Here is a 21,067-nt window from a genome sequence, read left to right on the forward strand (position 1 = left end):
GGTTTTCATTCCAACCATGCAACACCCATGCAGTGGGTGTGGCTGGCAAGTTTTTGTTCCAATCAAGAGGACACCTGAAGTGACTGTGTGAAGGCAGTTCAGTTGATTGATTGAGCCAAGTCAGGTGTGCTGCTGCATGGTTGGAATGAAAACCTGCAGCCACAGTGGCCCTTTCACGGATCAGTTTGACACCTGTGTCCTAGAGAGGTTTGGCCTCAGCCCTGGTCTCATAGCTATGATCAAGGTGTTGTACCAAGACATTGAAAAGTGTACTGAAGATTAATGGAGGTCTAAGTGCCCCCTTTAGAGTGGGTAGGGGGGTGAGACAGGGCTGCTGTCTCTCAGGCATGTTGTACACGTTGTCTATTGAACCTCTGCTGTGTAGAATAAGAGCCACCATGGAAGGAGTGTTTTTACAAGGTTTAAATGAGAGACATGTTTTATCTGCTTATGCTCATGATCTTATTATTTTTATTCAGAACCAGGAAGAGATTACTAAACTAGAAAATATTGTAAAAGATTTAGGTGTTATATAAGGAGAACTGTGAGAAAAGTGAAGCACTAGCAGTTGGAAACTGGAAGTGGGGACTACCAAGCTTACCAGGAAAATTAAAGTGGAAAAAAGATGGTTTCAAATATCTTGGTGTATATCTAGGAGATGAGAACATGGTACAGAAAAATTGGGAAGGAGTCAAGAGAGATTTGGTTTGACACTGTTGCATTCAGTACAAATATTCTCTAACACTACTAAACCATGATACCAAGAGCAAATGAAAATAGCTGATGTAAGCGCTGAAACATAATCATTAGTGTAAGTTAGCAAAGGCACAGAGTGTAGCAGTGACGTAATCAAAATGGTCCACCGACAACGGCGCATCACTGATGAGGTTCATGGTACACTGAAATCAACGGTCTTTCGTTAGTGAAACAAGGGTTCGATTCCCATTTGTTCTTTATTATTTATTTTATTGTTATATGTATATAATTTTCTTATAATACACTTTAAACCACATATCCATGTAATGTAGTCGAATAGGAATGTGCATGGCAAATCAAGTCCCATACAAGCATGAACCAGTATGACACGTCTCCATTGCACTACATTTTATTGTCCACTAGATGTCCTAATAGAGCACTGTGTCATTGAAGCTTCGAGTAATGAACCTTTTTTTGAATCACGTGTCGAGGCTTCAACAAAGCCTCGATTGCCCATCACTACCTGGGCCTAGTCAAGCTAAGCTAAGCTAAGCATAGAACTTTGATTTGATGTGATATTTGTTTTTATTGAGTTGTTTAGCATAGTGACTTGATGTTAGTTTAGATTATGCAACGCATAGACTCAGGGTTTCTTGCATGCTAAACTAACCATCCTTCCTCTAACCTGGCACCTCATAAAATCCTTATCACAATCCACATATCTACTAGCCAGCACATGGTCTGAGTGTACCCACTCAGCAGCCATTGTTTCCTTTGTGTTCAAGACCTCAAGGCCCCAGCTGCAATCTTGACACACCCACAACCGGCGGCCATCTTGGCACACCCACAACCAGCGGCCATTTTGACACACACACACACACCTGTAGTATGGAGTACACTGTAGTTAGATTGTATGTTTACTTTTATTCTTGTTAATAAATGTCTTTTAAACATACCTGTCTGTTTAATATTGCACAAGAGTGAATATTGCCAACCTCTACACTGTCAAGAACTCCAAATTCCTTCAACTTTAACTAGTTGTTAACATGGTAATTTTGGTTATAGTTATTAAGTTAATTATTAATCAGAAATCCAAATTGACAATTTAGTATAATTTATGAGACTGATTTGATTGATTGGCTATCTTTTCCCTTCCTAGAAGGGTGGTGCCCCGAGGTGATCTGGTAATTCAGATCCAATTATTTAATAATAAATAATTATTTTTGATAATTATTAATTATTCATGATAGCCAAACCCCAATATTGAGTGCCTTAGTACCCAGGCCCAACAAAATGGTACAAAAGTAAGTACTGAACAGCCAGAAAAAAAAAAAAAAAAAAAAGGTTTGGTTACCCAAATCTGAAAAAATAATGTACATTTCAGAATGTATGTGTACATACTTGGCCATTAAAGCTGATTCTGATTCTGAATTATACAAAAAGGCCTCTTTCAGGGAACACGAAGTGAGTTAACAATTTAAAGCTGTTCTGCAGCAATGAAGGTTGAATCAGCCTTGAAAGCTAGTGCTACTAATTCCTACAGGTGTTCCAACTTTTCATGGTTACTTACAACCCCCTCTGTCTCCATAAAAGCAGTGTTGGATCACACTGTGGTACCAGACTCTCATGAGCATCAGGTGAACACTATTGTACTGCATAAAGTAGTGTGTTGCTACAAAAATGGCGAGAAAAAGGCAATTAACAATGGAAGAGAGATAGACCATCATAACACTTACAAATGTAGGTCTTTCCTACAGGGAAATTGCAAAGAAAGTCAAGGTGGCAGTGAGTACAGTTTTCTTCACCATCAAAAGGCACTCAGAAACTGGGGGAAACTCTGGCAGGAAGAGGTCTGGCAGACCCAAAGCCACAACTGAATCAGAGGACAAGTTTCTAAGAGTTAACAGCTTGTGTGATAGGCAGCTCACAGGACAACAGCTTCAAGCACAGTTTAATAGTGGTCGTAGTAAGCAAGTCTCAGTTTCAACTGTGAAGAGAAGACTTTGAGCTGCAGGTTTGACAGGACAAGTTGCAGCAAGAAAGCCATTGCTAAGATGTCAGAGGAAGACAAAGAGGCTCACCTGGGCCATGAAACACCGTCATTGGACTACTGAAGACTGGAAGAAGGTATTATGGACTGATGAACCAAAATTTCAAATCTTCGGTTCATCACGCAGGATCATTGTATGCCATGGAGTAGGAGAGAGGATGGTTCCACAGTGTGTGACATCAACTGTCAAACTTCGAGGAGGAAGTGTGATGGTCTGGGGCTGTTTTGCTGGATCCAGGGTCGGTGGCTTGTACAGAGTAAGAGGCACCCTGAACCAAAACGGCTACCACAGCATTCTGCAGCACCATGCAATACCCTCTGGTATGCGCCTAGTTGGTCAGAGGTTCATCCTACAGCAAGATAATGACCCAAAACACAAGTCCAAGCTATGCCAGAAATAACTCAGGAAAAAAGAACAAGATGGTAAGCTTGAAAACATGGAGTGGCTAGCACAGTCTCCAGACTTAAACCCCATCGAGCTGGTTTGGGATGAACTGGACAGAAGAGTGAAAGCCAAGCAACCTACAAGTGCCACACATTTATGGGAACTTCTGCAACAGACTTGGGAAGAACCCCTGTAGAGTCCCTGTAATCTTAGGGAGCTATGTTGTCTAGAGCCCCTGATAGAGTCTAGGGGGTTGGGTGGTGCGGGGTGGGTGGTGTCTCTCATGATGCAGGTGGCCCTTTTCCTGCATCTGGAGGTGTAGCTGTCCATGGTGGTAGATAGACTGCGTCCCACAGTCTTCTGTGCGGCTTTCACCACCGTCTGCAGAGCCTTCTTCTCTGCCACAGAGCAGCTGCCGTGCCACACAGTGATGCAGGAGCACAGGACGCTCTCCACCACACATCTGTAGAGGGATGTCAGGAGTGAGCTCCCAAGTCCGGCGCGCCTCAACCTCCTGAGAAAATGGAGGCGCTGGTGTGCCTTGCTAATCAGGCAGAAAGTGTTGGTGCTCTAGGTGAGGTCATCAGTGATGTGGACGCCCAGGTACCTGTAGCTGGAGACCACTCCCACCGCTGAGAAGCAATGTGGATTCTGTCCTGGTCGTGGAATAATGGACCGACTCTTTACCCTTGTGGAGCTGCTTAGAGGGTATTTGACAGTCCAGTCTACATGTGTTTTGTGGACTTGGAGAAGACCTACAACCATGTTCCCCGGGGAACTTCGTTGGGGTTACTGAGGGAGTATGGGATATGGGGGCAGTCCCTGTATAACCTAAGTGAGAGCGGTGTCCATATCCTCATGGTATTCATGGGGCCTCAGAATTGTGTCCCTGCTTTTTGCAGATGATGTGGTTCTGTTGGTTCAATTTGACCGTGACCTCCAGCATGCACTGGGATGGTTTGCAGCAGAGTGTGAGCGGTTGGGATGAAGTTCAGCACCCTCAAGTCCGAGGATATGGTGTTCTGTCGGAAAATGGTGGACTGTTCCCTCTGGGTTGGGGGTGAGTTCCTGCCCCAAGTATCTCAGAATGCGGTTTGTGAATGATGGTAAAAAGAAGCGAGAGATGGACAGACAGCTTGGTGCAGTGGCCGCAGTAATGTGGGCTCTGTATCTAACTTGTGGTGTAAAGCAAAGCCTTCGATTTACCAATCTTCATTCCAATCCTCATGACCGACTGAAAGAATGGCATGACTGAAAGAATGGCATTATGGTTACAAGTGGTTGAAATGATGTTCCTCCTCAGCCTTAAAGATAGGGCGAGGAGCTCAGACATTCGGTGGGAGCTCAGAGTAGAACCACTGCTCCTTTGCATTGAAAGAGCCAGCTAAGGTGGTTGGAGCATCTCGTTCAGATGCCCCCTGGGTGCTTCCCTTTGGAGGTTTAGTGGGCATGGCCAGCGGGGAGGAGACCCAGAACTTGCTGGAATGATTATATATCTCGTCTGGCCTGGGAATTCCTCAGGATTCCCTGGGAAGAACTGGAATGTGTTGCTGGGGAGAGGGACATCTGGAGTTCCTTACTTACCCTGTTGCCATCGCGACCCGACCTCGGATAAGTGGATGGAAAATGACAATGAAGGAGCCAGAGTACCCGGAGAGAACCCAAGCAGACATGGGAGAACATGCAAACTCCACCCAGAAAGGCCCAGTCGGCCCATGGATTCGAACCCGGAACCTTCTTGCTGTGAGGCATCAGCGCTAGCCACGATTCCACTGTGCCGTCCCCTTGCACCTATATATGTATATGTTCATTTCTGTTACAAGAATTTATTATTAATATTAGTGAGTGGAGACCAGTGTGTATGGAATTATTTTATCCAAATGTTTTTTTTAATGTTTTTTGTTACTCTGTACAGATATGATTGGATAATAAAAGGTGCCACTGAGATATTCAAAGTTTTGTTCTGTCCTTTCGTCATCATTACGTAGGTATGAGAGTGAAGACAGGTGAAAAGACAGGAATATAATAATTTAGATGTTCCAAATTATTATATTCCTGTCTTTTCCCATAACTTGAGTGATAAATGTTTGTTTCTCATTTGAAAGTCCAGGTTGTGCCAGATTGGGGTAAATTTCTTGACTTAGTTGACTCTATCAAAAGCTTTTTCCACATCCAGTTAGTCATCCAATTATGGTGTTAAAATGGTTTCCCTATGATGAACTGATAAGACTGAATAATCTGTACATGTTGGTAGATGAGTGTCTGTCCTTCATAAATACTATTTGGTCTGGGTGTATTAGAGTAGATATAAAGGTTTCCAATCTGTTGACTAGTATGCTACAAATTATTTTTTAGGCGATGTTGGTTCTTTTTCGGGTGGCACAGTGACGAGGTGGCTGGCACTGATCCCTCCCAGCGAGAAGGTCCCAGGTTCGAATCCATGGGCCAACTGGGTCCTTTCTGTGTGAAGTCTGCATGTTCTCCCTGTGTCTATGTGGTTCTCTCTGGGTACTCCGGCTTCCTCCTACCATCCAAAGACATGCTTGTTAGGTTCATTAGTGATTCTAAATTTGCTGTAGGTGTGCATGTGAGTGTGAATGGTTGTCTGTCTCTCTGTGTTAGCCCTGTGATGGACTGGCGACCTGTCCCTCTCTCCTAATGACAGCTGGGATAGGCTCCTGCAGACCCCGCGACCCTTAACAGGAATAAGCGTTTACAGAAGATGAATGAATAAATGAATGGTTCTTTTTCAGGTTTGAGTATAACTGAGTTCATGTGTGTGGGTGTGGTTCTTGATGATTTGATTTAATTGACCGTTCTGTTAAAAAGAGGAGACATGGGTTGCCAAAAGTGTTTGTAGAATTTAACTTGGTAGCCATCCATTGTAAGACATGGAGAAGATGGATTCCCTGTGTTATTCTGAGGTTAGCAGCAAACACAACCACGCTGCAAAAACTCACAACACCTTTAAACACAGAAACAAGCGCAGGAAGTACAAACAATAACAGACGTGTTCCCAGAACCGTATGAAGTGATGAACTGCCTGGGACTAGACACACTTATTGTTCAAAGCATTATGACTTTTGGAGCTGTTGGCATTGTAGCTTCTGGTGAGTGGAAATGAGCAGAAACACAAGTTGGTTTTCTTCTTCTTATTACTATTTTAACAACCAGAGTCTTAATAAACATTTTGCCTATTTGCTGCCAATTCAAATAATTGTCCATTTTCTCTAATCTGTATGCCACAAATGCTTCAAAACGTTACTGGGAGCTTCATATGCAATGTTATCCATGCAATGTCAACAAAACATTCTGGTAGTTTAACCTGCTTATCACTTATGAACTTATGGGTCTGAAAATAACTATTAATGTAAAAAAGACAGCTAACATAATATTAGCATAACTTTGTAAAATGAACTATGTCAAATTACTTAAATTATCTGAATTAGCAGCCAATAGGCAAAATGCTTATTAAGGACTGAATTGTTAAATCATTGGAAATAAGCAAAAAACTTGTGTTTCTGCTCATTTCCACTCACCATTTGCAAATGTCTCATTCATTCATTCAAATGTTATCATTTCCTCATACCATTTGAATGTATAATAATGGATTACACATTATTATTATTTCATTATAGTAGACGCTTATATGATGATGCTGTAACTAGAAATAAGGAGTTAATTCCATCATTATTTACCTCAATGCCAAGTGCCAATGATGTGGATGACAGCAACTACAATTTAACTCCTAAAAAACCAGATTATTTGGTTTAGAGTTGGTTTAGAGTTTAGAAACTTAGTTGCCCCACTGAAAAAGAAGGTCATATGCCACAGGGAAGGAAGACGGGTTTTAGTGTGATTGTACTTTTTTATTTGGTTTTATATTTTATTGAGTTTTTACCGTTGCATGCTTTTACTCGTGTTTTTAATTGTTTTATTTATTATGTTTTTAATGCATACGTGTGATTTTATTTAGGACTTCCTGAACACACCTTTTTGAGTAGCTGCACCTGGGAAGTTCTGCCCTTTGTGCCGAATAGACAGCCGCCTACCCAATCGGAGCAGCGCAGAGGGTTTGTCCCCGGAAATAAGAGTGGCATCACGGGACTGGTTAGGGAGCGCAAACACAGGAGAGGACGTCAGAGGGATATTTCACTAGTACCTGTGCCTGCATTTGCCATTTGCTACAACTCTATTTCGTGTCAAACATAGTTTAACCAATCATAACTAAAAGTGTGCCAAGCATAGAACTGGAGGCAGTAACCAAGGAGCTAATTGTTCCTCCCTGAAAGATCGATTAATATAGCATCTAATGACAGACATTTAGCATGTAAGGGCATGTTTATTTAAATTTGCAATTCATGGAAGTTTTGTATAAGAGTTATATTGTAGTCTACGGTCTTTTGATGTCAGTTTCAATTGCAATTTCAGGGGCACTCCTAAAATATCTTGGAGCATCCTCTGCCACTGGTCAGGATGAGCCACCCACCTCCCCTGCTAGACAAGACCTGCCATCTACCTACCTATGTTGGAAGTGGAGATTGTGCACCTTAAAAAGTGTGTTTCCTGTTGTAATTGCAATAGTTCAATAACTGGATTCTCTTAAGTGTGATTTTCAAGAGTAATTGAGTGAATGAGTAATTCAATGTAGAACCGCCTCTGCCTAGCTCCCTATTATAATTCACAGTTGCACAATTCAAAGCAGGCAGTCCGAAAGCTAGAAAGAATTTGGCATTCCACTAATTCGGAAGAAACTCACATAGCCTGGAAAGATCTTCGTAATATTAGAATAGGATTTTATTCATCATTAATAGAAGAAAACAAGAACAACCCCAGATTTCTTTTCAGCACTGCAGTCAGGCTGACAAAGAGCCACAGCACTGTTGAGCCATCTATTCCTTTAGCCCTCTGTAGACTTGACATGACTTTATGAGCTTCTTTACAAATAAAATTAAAGGCATTAGAGAAAAAATTCAAGGCATCCTTCTGACAGCCGTCAAAGATGTAAGGACAGTGGCATTAGAAAATTCTGTTTATACCTGGAATCCTTCTACCCAATAGATCTTTCTGAGCTCTCTTCAACAATTACAGTATCTAAACCATCAACTTGTCTTCTAGAGCCAATCCCAACTAAATTGCTCAATGAGGTTTTTCCTTTAATTAACACCTCTTTATTAAACCAGATAAATCTATCTTTATTAACAGGATATGTGCCTCAGTCTTTTAAGACTGCTGTAATTAAACCCTTACTTAAGAAAGCCACTCTAGACTCAGATGTTTTAGCCAACAATAGACCAATTTCCAACCTTCCTTTTATTTCTAAAATTCTAGAAACAGTTGTTGCTAATTAGTGTGACCATTTAAACAGGAATGGTTTGTTTGAAGAGTTTCCATCAGGTTTCAGAGTTCATCTTAGTACAGAAACGGCTCTGGTTAAAGTTACCAACGATCTACCAACATCTTGTCTCTATAGTTCTGCTAGATCTTACTACTGCATTTGACACTATTAATCACAATATTTTACTACAGAGACTTGAAAGTACGATCCACATTTAAGGAACTGCATCAGACTGGTTTGAATCCTATCTGTCAGACAAATTCCAGTTTGTCCATGTCAACAACGATTCTTTTACTTATACAAAAGTTATGGAGTTCCTCATGGTACTGTGGTAGGACCAATACTCCTCACATAATACATGTTTCCCTTTGGCAATATTATTAGAAAACACGGCATAAACTTCCATTGCTATGCAGATGACACCCAGAGATATATACCCATGAAACCAGATAAAACAAATCAGCTGGTTAAACTCCAAGCATGCCTTAAAGACATAAAGGCTTGGATGACCTGTATTTTTTACTCTTAAACTCAGACAAAACAGAGGTTATTGTATTTGGCCCTCTCAGAGATTCATTATCTAATCACCTGGTTTCTTTGGATGACATTACCTTGGCCTCCAGTACAACTGTGAAAAACCTGGGTGCTATGATCGACAAGGATGTGTCCTTCAATTCGCACATAAAGCAAGTAACCAGGGATGCCTTCTTTCACCTGCGTAACATTGTCAAAATTAGGAACACACTGCCTTCAAAATGATGCTGAAAAACTCCTCCTTACATACAAGGCCCAGCTCCATCGTATCTGAAAGACCTCATTTTACCATATCATCCCAACAGATCACTTCGATCTCAAAGTGTAGGCCAACTTGTGGTTCCTAGAATTTCAAAAAGTAGAATGGGAGGTAGAGCCTTCAGCTATCAGGCTCCTCTCCTGTGGAACCAGTTTGGGTGCGGGAGGCAGACACCCTCTCTAATTTTAAGGTCAGGCTTAAGACTTTCCTTTTTGATCAAGCTTATAATTACGGCTGGACTGAACCATCCCTTAGTTATGCCTCAATAGGTCTAGGCTGCTGGGGGATGATGCATGAGCATATGTCTTCTCCTCCCCTCTCTCTTGCACCGAGCTCCTATCCTCCACTTTCTTTTCTCTGGAACCAAGCTTTTGTCCTCTATTTTATTCTATTACTAGTCATGCAATTATGTGCTATTACTGTATAACACGTTAACTGCTGTGGGTTGCTGCTGGGTTCAAATAATTTTCATTGATTTTCAGATATTTTTCATAAACATAAACATTATTATATGAATCGTATCAAAAGATGAAGATTTTTAATTCAATTAAAAGACTGATAGATTTTAATGTTGGTGTGCATCTCTGTGTCAGAAGAGAATGATGGCGTCACTGCAGTGACATTGGAAAAAGAAGTGCTGCAGGAAATTATGTCACTAAACAGTAGATGTTCCCTTCCACGTTGGAGCACTAGGTGGCTCCACCTTAAGCAGTGACATGTGATGATGCAATTGGCTAAAATGGCTGTATAATAAGAGGCAGTAGTAACCTAGCAACAGAGGCGGGGGAAATGTAAGTGTGTGTTGGTGTGTGTATGTGCGTGTGTGTGCCTCCCTTTAGCCTCCCTCCTGCCATTGTGCTTCCTTTGTTAACATTCAACTAGTCAAGGAGTGAAAAAAAAAGGAGGTGATGTTACACATCGATCAGGCATAACATTATGACACTGACAGGAGATGTAAATAACACTGACCATCTTGTGACAGTGCAATGTTCTACTGAGAAATGTGTGGACATGGCATTCGTGTGGATGTTACTGGGTCCCACCCACCTAGACCAGACCAGGCACTCCCATCCCATAGCAACAACGCTCCTTGATGGCAGCAGCCATCCTCAGCAAAATGCAGCCTGACACAGGCACACACACAGAAACCTGTCTGTGAGATGCACTGGAACAAGTCTGATCTACAGAGGCCTCTTCCCTCAACCCTTAGATTCCCCCACTAACAACATTCTGTTGCCACAGAACACCCTCAGATGGCTCATGTACATTCTCTAATAAGTCAGACTGTTTTGGAGGCACAAGGGAGACCTACATAATATTAGTGTATGTTACACATTTTTAACAAACAAAACTAGACAATTAATATTACAACATAATAATAAACCATAGCATAGCAAACCAAAGACAGCTTCAAGATTCTGTCTATTTTTTATGTTTCATAAAAAGGTTTATAGTTCACTATACTGCAGGGTTTGGAATGGTGGTATTCACATCCTTATATCTCTATTAAAGATTGCTGTGCTGTATAGTGAAACCCTTTGCACATACTCAAATAGTTACCATATGAAGGGCCTGTTCAGACCTTGCATTAATATACAATCTGATTTAGTTCTCAAATGTATGGCTACTCACACAAGCATTCTCTCACACCCTCTTGAATAAAGATAAAAAATACACAGCTGCTTTTAGTGGCAATCCCTAACATTGTACGTTGAGTCGGTATCTGTCACAATCTCTTGCAATATTTATAAGCATTTGAACAGGCTTATAACCAAAATGGGGCAGCTGTGGCTCAGTAGGTAGTGTGGGTTGTCCAGAAACCAGAGGCTTAGTGGTTCGATCCCTGGTCCACGGACCACATGCCAAAGGGTCTTTAAGCAAGACAATGGAACCTGAGTTGCTCCCAGTGCTTGGGACTGGTGTGAATATGTGTGTGGTTTAGTGTGTTGAGTGGGTAATGGTAAGTACTGATGGGTAGAAAAGTGCAAGACAAATACAAGCCAAATACATTTACCAAAATGTACCAAATGTTTAAATTTCAAAATGTATTGGAGCTTTATCTTTAATATTGTTATTGTGCATTAATGCTGAAAACTTCCACTCTTCCTGAACAATGTGAACTTGTGTCAGCGACTGCATGTGTGTGTGTTTTCATCCAGCTTGAAAGACCACCCTCCAGGAAAAGCTTTCAATGCAGCCATTCTGAATAACATAGCAGTGACTGTGATAGGTCACAGGTCACATAGGTAGGTCACAAAAATGCCATCCTAGCAGTTCTCACATTCACTGTTTGTACTCCAAAGAAGGATCATATGTGTAAATAAACTACCCAAATACTGAGTCTAACATACATGTTATACATAAAATGCAATTAATTCACAAAAATGTATTGCTAAACTATCTTTCACAACACACTGTTAACTGAAATACAAAAATTACTGATTGGGCATTTAAAATATCAGCAAAACACAATCTATATAGTAAATATAGGCGTAAAGTGCAGACATTCTGCTGTGAGTCAAAAGCTGTTTTATGGACAGATGTGGGATATTCTACCAATATTTCCTCATCAGTTAGGACTGCAGTTGTTTCCGGATGTGGTATATGCATTTGGGAGCTGTTTCTGTGAATCCAAAACATGTGTTTTCAGTGTAAGTGAAACTATCAGAATCAATATTCAAGGAGGAGGGCATGTGTTTATGCAAGTCAGCTAAAGAGAAGACTTCACAACAAGAGGCAAACCATAAATGAGCTTCAATAACAGAAAGCCCAGATTCTGGAAATGCATTCTTAAGATGGATGAAACGAATATTAGCTTGTACCAAAATGATGGGAATAAAAAAGTATGAAGAAGGCTTGGAATGGCTCATAATGTGAAGCATTCAACATCAACTGTAAAACAAGGTGGAGAGCCCCATACAGTACTGGAAAGAGCAATGCAACACATTGAAATACACTAAAATTAAAGCTGCCTCACAGCGAGAAGGTCCCGGGTTCGAATCCATGGGCCGACTGGGCCTTTCTGTGTGGAGTTTGCATGTTCTCCCTGTGTCTGCATGGGTTCTCTCCGGGTACTCCGGCTTCCTCCCACCATCCAAAGACATGCTCATTAGGTTAATTGGTGATTCCAAATTGGCCGTAGGTGTGCGTGTGAGTGTGAATGGTTGTCTGTCTCTGTGTTGGCCCTGCAATAGACTGGCGACCTGTCCAGGGTGTACCCCGCCTCTCGCCCGATGACAGGTGGGATAGGCTCCAGCAAGTTCTTCTTTTTTCCCCATCTTACTCATTCTTATGTTTTCATTTTCTGATCGTGCAGAGAGGGGAATCTCAGGGACAGGGTCAATGTAAATATAATTTGCATATTCAAAAGAGGCGTGGACATGGAGTTGCATATTTAAAAGGGGCGTGGACAGGGAGGGGTCGGGATTGGAATGTACGAAAGAAAAATGCTTCTAGATCTGAACGTGCGCCACGTTTTAGAAGGAAATCCACGCAAGTCTTCGTACATGAGGTCCCAGAAGAGGGCCAGACACATTGCGACAGACCCCACCCACCCGGGCCATGGACTGTTTGTACCTCTTCCTTCGCGGAAAAAGGTACAGAAACATCAAAACCACAACCAACAGATTCTCAAAACAGAGAAAAATTGCAAATTATTCAATGGGATATCGTGTGAGTTTTATTTTGCACTTTGCGATGTGGTGGGAAACTTTGTACGAGGCTAACAGTGCTTTTTTTTTTTTTGATGCTGCGCGCGCTCGCAAACGACCGGCCTGTTAGCTATACCCTCTGTCAGTTCTGTACACAGGTGTTCCTGTGTACTTCTTCTACTGGGTTGAACAGGCAGCCTGTTGATTAGTTTAAGCACTGATGCCACCTAGTGACTGGAGGCCTGTTTATCATTCAAGCATGAATAAATAAACTAATACTGAAAGTCCCCCGTCCTGCCTTTGAGAAGTACTGTCTTAGATTAATCACTAGTGTCAGTGGTGTAATGGAATCTGAGTAGATGGGTATACTGTGGCTTCAAATTACCATATTTGTCCCTGAATGGAACTGATTCAATTCAATTCAATTTTATTTATATAGCGTCAATAACAATACAAATCGTCTCAAGACGCTTTACAAAAACCCGGCCTGAAACCCCCAGAGCAAGCCTGAAGGCAACGGTGGCAAGGAAAAACTCCCTTTTAACAGGAAGAAACCTCGAGCAGAACCCAGCTCATATGGAGGGACCCATCTGCCTAAGGCCAGCCGGGTACAGACAGAAGTCTGTACTGAAACTGATGTTTCCACACCTCGAGGCAATTCTAGTCTATGGGGCCAGGGCCATTTCTAGCTTTGTGGGGGCCCTAAGCAAGATGCTGTTTGGGGGCCCCTAGTTTATCAAACTTTGATGAAGAGATTCCTAACCCTTAGATGGTCCACTAAGATGCCACAATCTATTACACTTCATGAGCAAAACAGGCTACAGTTAAAATTAAACAAATAAAAAAATAATCAGTTTTTATACTAAACATTGTGATGTACAGTGTTCCTTTATAGCTTGCACCTAATTACAAAGTTGTCACGTAACCAGTGTCGGGCAAGTTACTTCAAAAACGTAATACATTATGTATTACTTGTTACTGTCATTTAAAAGTAATTTGTTACATTATAATATTACTGTCTCTGAATTGTAAGGCATTACACTACTACTGCATTACTTTTAAGTTACTTTCACCAAAATAACTGCAAATATATATATACTTATTCTAAATGTATCTTATTATGCTCCTATAGGCTTAAGGCTAACAGAATAATGTAATAGGTGCAGTCAGGGGCGATTCTAGGGTCAGAGCTTTAGGGGTGCTGAGCACCCCCCACCAAAGACTGGAAAGACAACAATAAATGAGAGAACACATCTTCCTTTAATGTCAAACTACTGTGTCAATAAGCTATCATTTGGTTTAAAAAATAAAGAAAAGAAATTGCATTTAAATGAGAAGGTGAGGTAGGACCAATAAGTGCAAAACAAAATTAAGGTCAATAAATGTCAAAAAAAGCAACCCCTAGCAAGCTGACTACCAGGAAAAAAATATTATCCAATCACGTTGTTTTTTTTCAATTCCCCAATCTTTGTAAGAATGCTGAAAGCCCCACCCCTTTACATTTGTTATCATTGCAAAAGCTGTAAATGTCCTCTGTCGATAGGCAGTATTAGTCTTACATCTTCGCTTTAACATCAACACATATGCACAAACCAAAAGCTTAATATAAACTGTGGACAGTGGTTGATTGACAACCTGCACTATTAGCTTACCGGAGAGAGAAAAAAATGTCAGCTCGTAAACTCCTACTGAACAATAACAACAACAGTAAAAGTTAGGGCTGTTGCTAATGACTGTAATGTGTCAGTGCTAGTGATAAAGGGGGTTAAACAAGAGAGGTGGATCATACCACTGGTGGTGGTGGTGGTGGTGGGGTCCTCGTTAAAATATTATTTTTAAACCACATACTTTCTTCGATTGTGCTGTTTTTGTCATCTTATCATAGACAAACCCTTTTAAAATAAGACAACCAGAATAGCCAGAATTTAGTTAAAAACAGACCTTTAACTGCTTTGTCTCCGCTTTCGTCCTCATTTTGCTTTCTTTTCACTAACTTAATGTTAGCTTGGAACCGCTCTAAATGTTTCGATGGATTACTTGTGCTATTTCGCGACGTAGATAGATATTTTGGTTTCGCACGTAAAGTGCACTTAACTACTATGCTTCACATTCTTTGTCTCTAACAAACTGAAAATAATGAGAGTATGTCCATCTCGAAAATGTACTGTCCGACGTCGAGTCTGCTTCAGCCGTACAGGAAGAAACGTCTTACAATTTGCGCGGCATTTTTCTCTTCTGCTGATCTCGCGGTGTTATTGGTCATAGTATTTAACAAAACACCACTTAATTTCGGGGGAAAATGCATTGTAACGTGCGTTACTGACCTTTGTACCGAGTAAAATATTACCCTTTTTTTTGGAATGCCTTACATTACTGCATTACTTTTGTAACGCGTTACTCCCAACACTGCACTTAACGGAGTTGCCACTTAACGGAGAGTTAACGGAGAGTTTTCTACGTTGATTTACACATTGGATCTTACTTCCGGCGCTGCAAGTGGTGAGATTAAAAACTGGTGTTTTTTTTAGCATCAGGAGAACTCTTCGGCCATGCCTCTCTTGTTTACCTTTTGCAATATGTAAATATTTTTTTGTACATAACATATTTGTCTGCCTTATTCTATTATTTTTTATGTTTTTGTGTCTTTTTTGCATCTTGCACTGTTGTTTTTCTGCCGCTGTGACACCCTAATTTCCCCACGGGGATGAATAAAGTCCTATCTTATCTTATCTTATCTTATCTTAGTTAAAGAATTAAAACTAAGATAAATGATCCACTGCCACAATAGTCTAAAATAATAAACACAATGCCTTATATTTATAAATCACTTAAAATATTGATTTAAATTATAAAACAGTGGCACACTTCTAATTAGAGGGAGAGATTTAGTTTTATAATTGTATTGTAGTTTCCGAACATTCTGCCTGAAAAATAATTTCTTTTCATTTGTCCTCAAGTGATCATTTTGTGTTATTTCTGAACAATAACTTTTATTGTGATAATAAAGTATTTTCTATTTACTTACAAACTTTGCTCAAATTCTGTACTGGATTTTAACTGATTAATAATCCAAAAGGCAAATCACAAAACACTTAAATGTCATGAAAATTCATTCAGATTTAGATTAATTCAGACTGATAATGAATCTACCGTAATTATTAAAAAGTATCTATATCGGTACCGGCGATACTAGCCCTGTATTTACTTGGTATCGGTTCGATACCAAATCTAGCCATATTGCACACCATAGCAACAGATAAAGACAGGACATTTTAATTCTCTTCAGATGACGACAAACATGCAGCTTTTGGGCCCCCTGGTGGCCTAGGGGCCCTAAGCATTCGCCTAGTTCGCCTATAGCAAGAAACGGCTCTGGTACTGGAAGACGATTAGCTAGCTTTGTCACTGATGAGTGTATACTGCTGTACCTGACTAGAGGACTATTGGATTGCTTACTCTCAAGATGGAGTAGGCTAGGCTCCACTGCTCATACAAACCAAAGATACACACCCACAGGTGTGACCGCGTGACTCAGTCTGTTGAGTCACACATCTACACATACCTATAGCTGCTATTTAAAAATTGACTTACTGGTATTTAGAAAAAATAATATTTAGGTTTGTGGGGTGTGTAGTAACCGTTAAACATTTTTTTTATGTTTAAGGTGCTTTCAAATTTTGAAATGTAGCAAGAGGTAAAACAAGAGGTAAAAAATAGTACATTTGCAGACAAAATCTTTGAGTGTGTGCTGAATTTCTGTATCTTGGGCAGGTCTAAGTTACAGCAAACAAAGTCCCAAATATAATAAACACGTTCTCTGTGCTGTCTGTGGGGCATTTCAAATTGAAACTGATCATGAAAAGAAGTAGTTGGACAGAAATCCCCAGACATCTATGAATAAGGCATGCTGGGACAGGACCACATAGACTCTGAGCCACACCCCTTGGACACCTTGAAGGAGGAATTCCAGTGAGACAGAGTATATCGAGTCCATTTTACAAAACTACACACACTACTTCTACTGATCAGCATAAGCAACAGGACTTAACCAATCAATTTGACAGCACTGCACTTCATATCATAGTATTAGACAGACTTTCTGTACTGTAATGTTATCATTAGTGTGAAGACTGGCATTAAAACGACTTGTATGTTTGAATAGCAGATATAAATTTTGTTGTACTGTAACATTTCCTCAGTCTGAGACTAAGTTGCAAGTTGCACCAAATCAACTCCACACAAAAATTCTCCACCGTCTAATTATTTAATATACAATGCTTGATCGGTGGCAGGTCTCACATTAAACAGTGTGTTTTAGTGGTGTTTTCTGCTGAACTGCTGCTCTTACAGTTTACCTGATTAGATACTTTTATTGAGTTTCTAATCAGGCCATTAGCTAACAAAAAGTACCCTAACACTTGTCAAGCTGCCAAGTCACACTGAGTATATTTGCACAGTCTGTCTCCTTTGCATGTATATGTGAATGTGGTTGTTTACGTGTGTGCACTCTGTGGGTACAACAACTGGACTTTGCACCAGAGTTTGCACTGGGCTTGTTACATGACTATACTGATGTTGATGTAGAAACAAATTGTCTATTTATATAATGGTTTATTTAGCTATCATCTTATTTTGAAGATGTAGAAATGTGTAATGTACCTACATTACTACATCTTCAAAGTCTCATATTTATTCAGCTCCGACAATGATTTATGTCAGATGACTGCTGCCTCTGGACCTTACAGTAGATTGCCATTGCTGCTGATGTGATTCATCAAATCCACTTTACTTTATCAGGAATGACAATAATACATTTAATCTATTTTTCACTTTTGATTGCAATTATTTGTCTCTTCCAACTGCAAAAACAATTTTCTCTTTTAATGATATTATTGAATAAGGATGTATCATTTTTTGTTATTTGTATTAAAATGGGATGTAGGTCTGTCTGTGCTGTCGACGCTGAGGTGATGCAATATGGCCTTTTTTGTGTGAGACCAATTTGCACTTATTATTCAGTCAAACTGTTACTGTTGATTTTTACACTAGATTCTCCAGACCAGCCTCAAAACAACTTGGTTAGAGATCAAATGTAGGCTAAAAAGTCAACAATTTCACTGAAAAACAGCTTGTGTCAAAACAAAACGTAAATAATACAACTCAAAAAACATCAACAACAAACATCTAAAGCTGTAGTCCTAATCCAAGGTATTTTCACCGACTGAAAAAAAAAAAAAAACATCACTCCAATATTATGAGAGGAGAGACTCCAGTACCCTTTGGGCCTTTTGACTGTGATAAAGAATATCATGTTGCTTAGCCATGAAACCACTTAGCTTCCATCAGCCAGGACAACATTATTCACTAGGCCATACAAGTGAAGACAAGGAGCAAGTTAAACTATTAGTAAACCCAGCTTTTGTAATAAGCAGTCCCATCACACAAAGAGGTTACTCGGAGGTTAGAGCAATTGTTGTGTTTGGTCTACACTCTAAAAATGAAATACTGAATCATTTTAAACATTTGCACCGTTTCTGTACACATCCATTAATTCAGCACAATAACTACATCCTCTAATGTTGTACACAAAGAAAGTAATTTGCACTAATTTACACTGTCCAACAGTCACTGCATAACTTGCTTAAAATGCCATTACATATAAACCTACTAGCACTCTCTGTCCCTCAATCAAGATGTTACTGACCTTAAAGGAAAACTTGCAGGCAACGTCATCTGAAGACCTCACAGACAAGAAGGAGGACACAGTGTTAAGTAGATTACCCTTGTTCAATTTCCAGATCGGTGGATTGAAGAGGAAAATGAAAATATAAAACAATCTCAGGAAGAGACAGAGATACAGAATAGCTTTCCTAGAGCTTCTTCACAGAGACATAACAATTACAGCCTGAATTCCTTTATTCAGCCTGCATAATAAGACAGCAAAAAGGCAGGAATGTTCAAAACCCAAACATGAGAATCTAATCAGAATTGCTCTTCTCCCGGCACATTCTCTGCTGCCACAGTAACTGGTTCCTAGAGAAATCCAATATGGCCCAAGGAACCCCTAAGCGGTAGTGATGGCTCTCACACAGACAAGCATACTCTAGGATCCATTAGCGATAAACAGGAGTGCTGTAGAGGGGTAGCACAGCTGCTAGCTAAAAGGAGCCATGAAAATTTCAGCAGGTTGAAAAGAGGTCTGTCTGTGTTCTCGTACCTCTTATATCCCGCAAGTAACTCTTCACCGACACTCTCTTCTGCTGCTGACTGCGTGTGTCCGTGTGATTGTATGTATGATAGAGAAAATACAGAGAGCAAAATGGCAATAGATCAAGGAAGGAGGGCGGGAGGGAGAGAGAGAGAGAGAGAGAGAGAGAGAGAGAGAGAGAGAGAGATCTGAGGAAGGGGGAAGGGCTTGTGCAATCACACAATGCAGCTCCCTCCCCTGTGTGTGTGTGTGTGTGTGTGTGTGATAGTGAACAGCCCATGTGACTCAGTGTTGCAGGAATCTTGGCCACCAGCAAACTGTACCTGCTGCTTGTTTTTGTCTGCACCAGTGAGACTTCAGCCACTCATACATAAGACAAAAGTAAGCATAAGAGGTGTGGTCTCTCTCTTGCTAGTGTCTCACATACACCTTTGAATGATTTAGTGATCTTGTAAACTTTAATTGGAAAAATAAAAATCCATTCTGACAGTAACATAAAGGACAGTACACAAAGTGACCGAATGATAACACACAAGCATAATGTGTGTTATGTCAACAAGTGATCTGGGATATTATTTATGGGAAAATTTCCATTCACACTTTGAGGGCAAGTATTTCTTTGTGTGGATGTTTTTGGTATCATTTGTCTTTAAGAAAAATGTAGTTGACTAAAATGTATACCGTTAATAAATGCAGACTGAAGACGGGAATATCGGAAACAGATGAAGTTGTACCCAAAACATAGAGAGTACACAGGTTGTTCCTTGCTGCTGTAACGCCTTAATTTCCCCATAAAAATAAAAAAATCTTATCTATGGTGTGAACCAGATGAAGCCCTAGGTGGCAATGGCATTAATCCACTTCTTTTTTCAAATGCTATTATCATACTTTACATACTTAATTTACCAATCACAGTATCTATTGTTCTGAAGAGAAAGTGTATATTGAAGTAGTTAAGCTACTTAAGTTAATTAATTTAAAACTCTATTTTTAATCTTACCTAAATTCAGTACACCTCATTGCATTCTAATTTAACTTTTTTAATATTCACTTATTCACTTATCTTATAATTTTTGTAAATACTGTGTATACTTTTTGTTCTTTTTTTAGTTCTCTATTCTTTTTATTGTCGATTTTTAGCTTTTGTTATATTTTCTACCTATTGGTACTCCAAGTGCTTCACAGTCATAGACACATCTACCCATTCACTCACACAAGCACACGCACATTCACACACCAGTGCCACGCACTGGGAGCAACTGGGGGTTCAGTGTCTTGCTCAAGGACACTTTGGCATGTAGCACATTCCGGGGGATTGAACTGCTAACCCTCCGGTTCGTGGACAACCTGCTCTACCTATTGAGCCACAGCCGCCCCGTATGGTTGTATCAACAAGTCCTCCAACTTATACGACCACATGTTTGTACATGCATCCTTCTTGCACTAGCGCTCCTACCGGTAACAGGAGAGTATTGCGGATTGCGGGGATTAATCAGCGACATCCGTCATAGTTGGACGAATTAAGGTAAGTACAGCAAATGTGTTTAATTAAAGGTGCAGTAGGCAGGATTGCGAAGATCCAGGACTTAGCCAAAAAATTTGAACATCGACAACTTCTCAGTCCCTCCCCACTTTCCGCTAAAGCCCAAAACGGTCTCCCAAGCCCCTCCCCCCACAAGGGAGAGCTGTGCACGATAGAGCGCGTGCATATTGGCCCTGGAATACTGTGTACGAGCAGAGAACCGAGAGAGAGCGAGTAAACAAACTAGCATGGAACACACCGACGTAGTTTTTATAATACCCTTCGTTATTGCTAAATAATTTGACCTAAAGTACAACGATACAGTCGTTATACTTTAGGTCAAAATATTTAGCAATAGTCAACTTTAGGACAAAACCAAGGTTAGGATGTTTCTGAAAGTAGCCTACATCGGTGATGTTTGCTAT

At 40.3% G+C, this 21,067-nt stretch overlaps 1 protein-coding gene across 4 annotated transcripts in view; it reads right to left on the reverse strand.

The window, feature by feature from the left end:
• LOC311487167 (pleckstrin homology domain-containing family A member 6-like) overlaps positions 1-19,332 on the reverse strand; it is a 104,630-nt gene extending 85,298 nt beyond the window's left edge. For all 4 annotated transcript variants that reach the window (XM_084543330.1, XM_084543329.1, XM_084543328.1 and 1 more), the window contains exon 1: positions 19,130-19,332. The gene's annotated coding sequence lies outside the window, so the exon portion shown is untranslated. The remainder of the gene's footprint in view (positions 1-19,129) is intronic.
• Between the last annotated feature and the right edge of the window lie 1,735 nt (positions 19,333-21,067).

The sequence above is a fragment of the Chelon labrosus genome (assembly GCF_963514085.1).
Source record: "Chelon labrosus genome assembly, chromosome: 4".
NCBI lineage: Eukaryota > Metazoa > Chordata > Actinopteri > Mugiliformes > Mugilidae > Chelon > Chelon labrosus.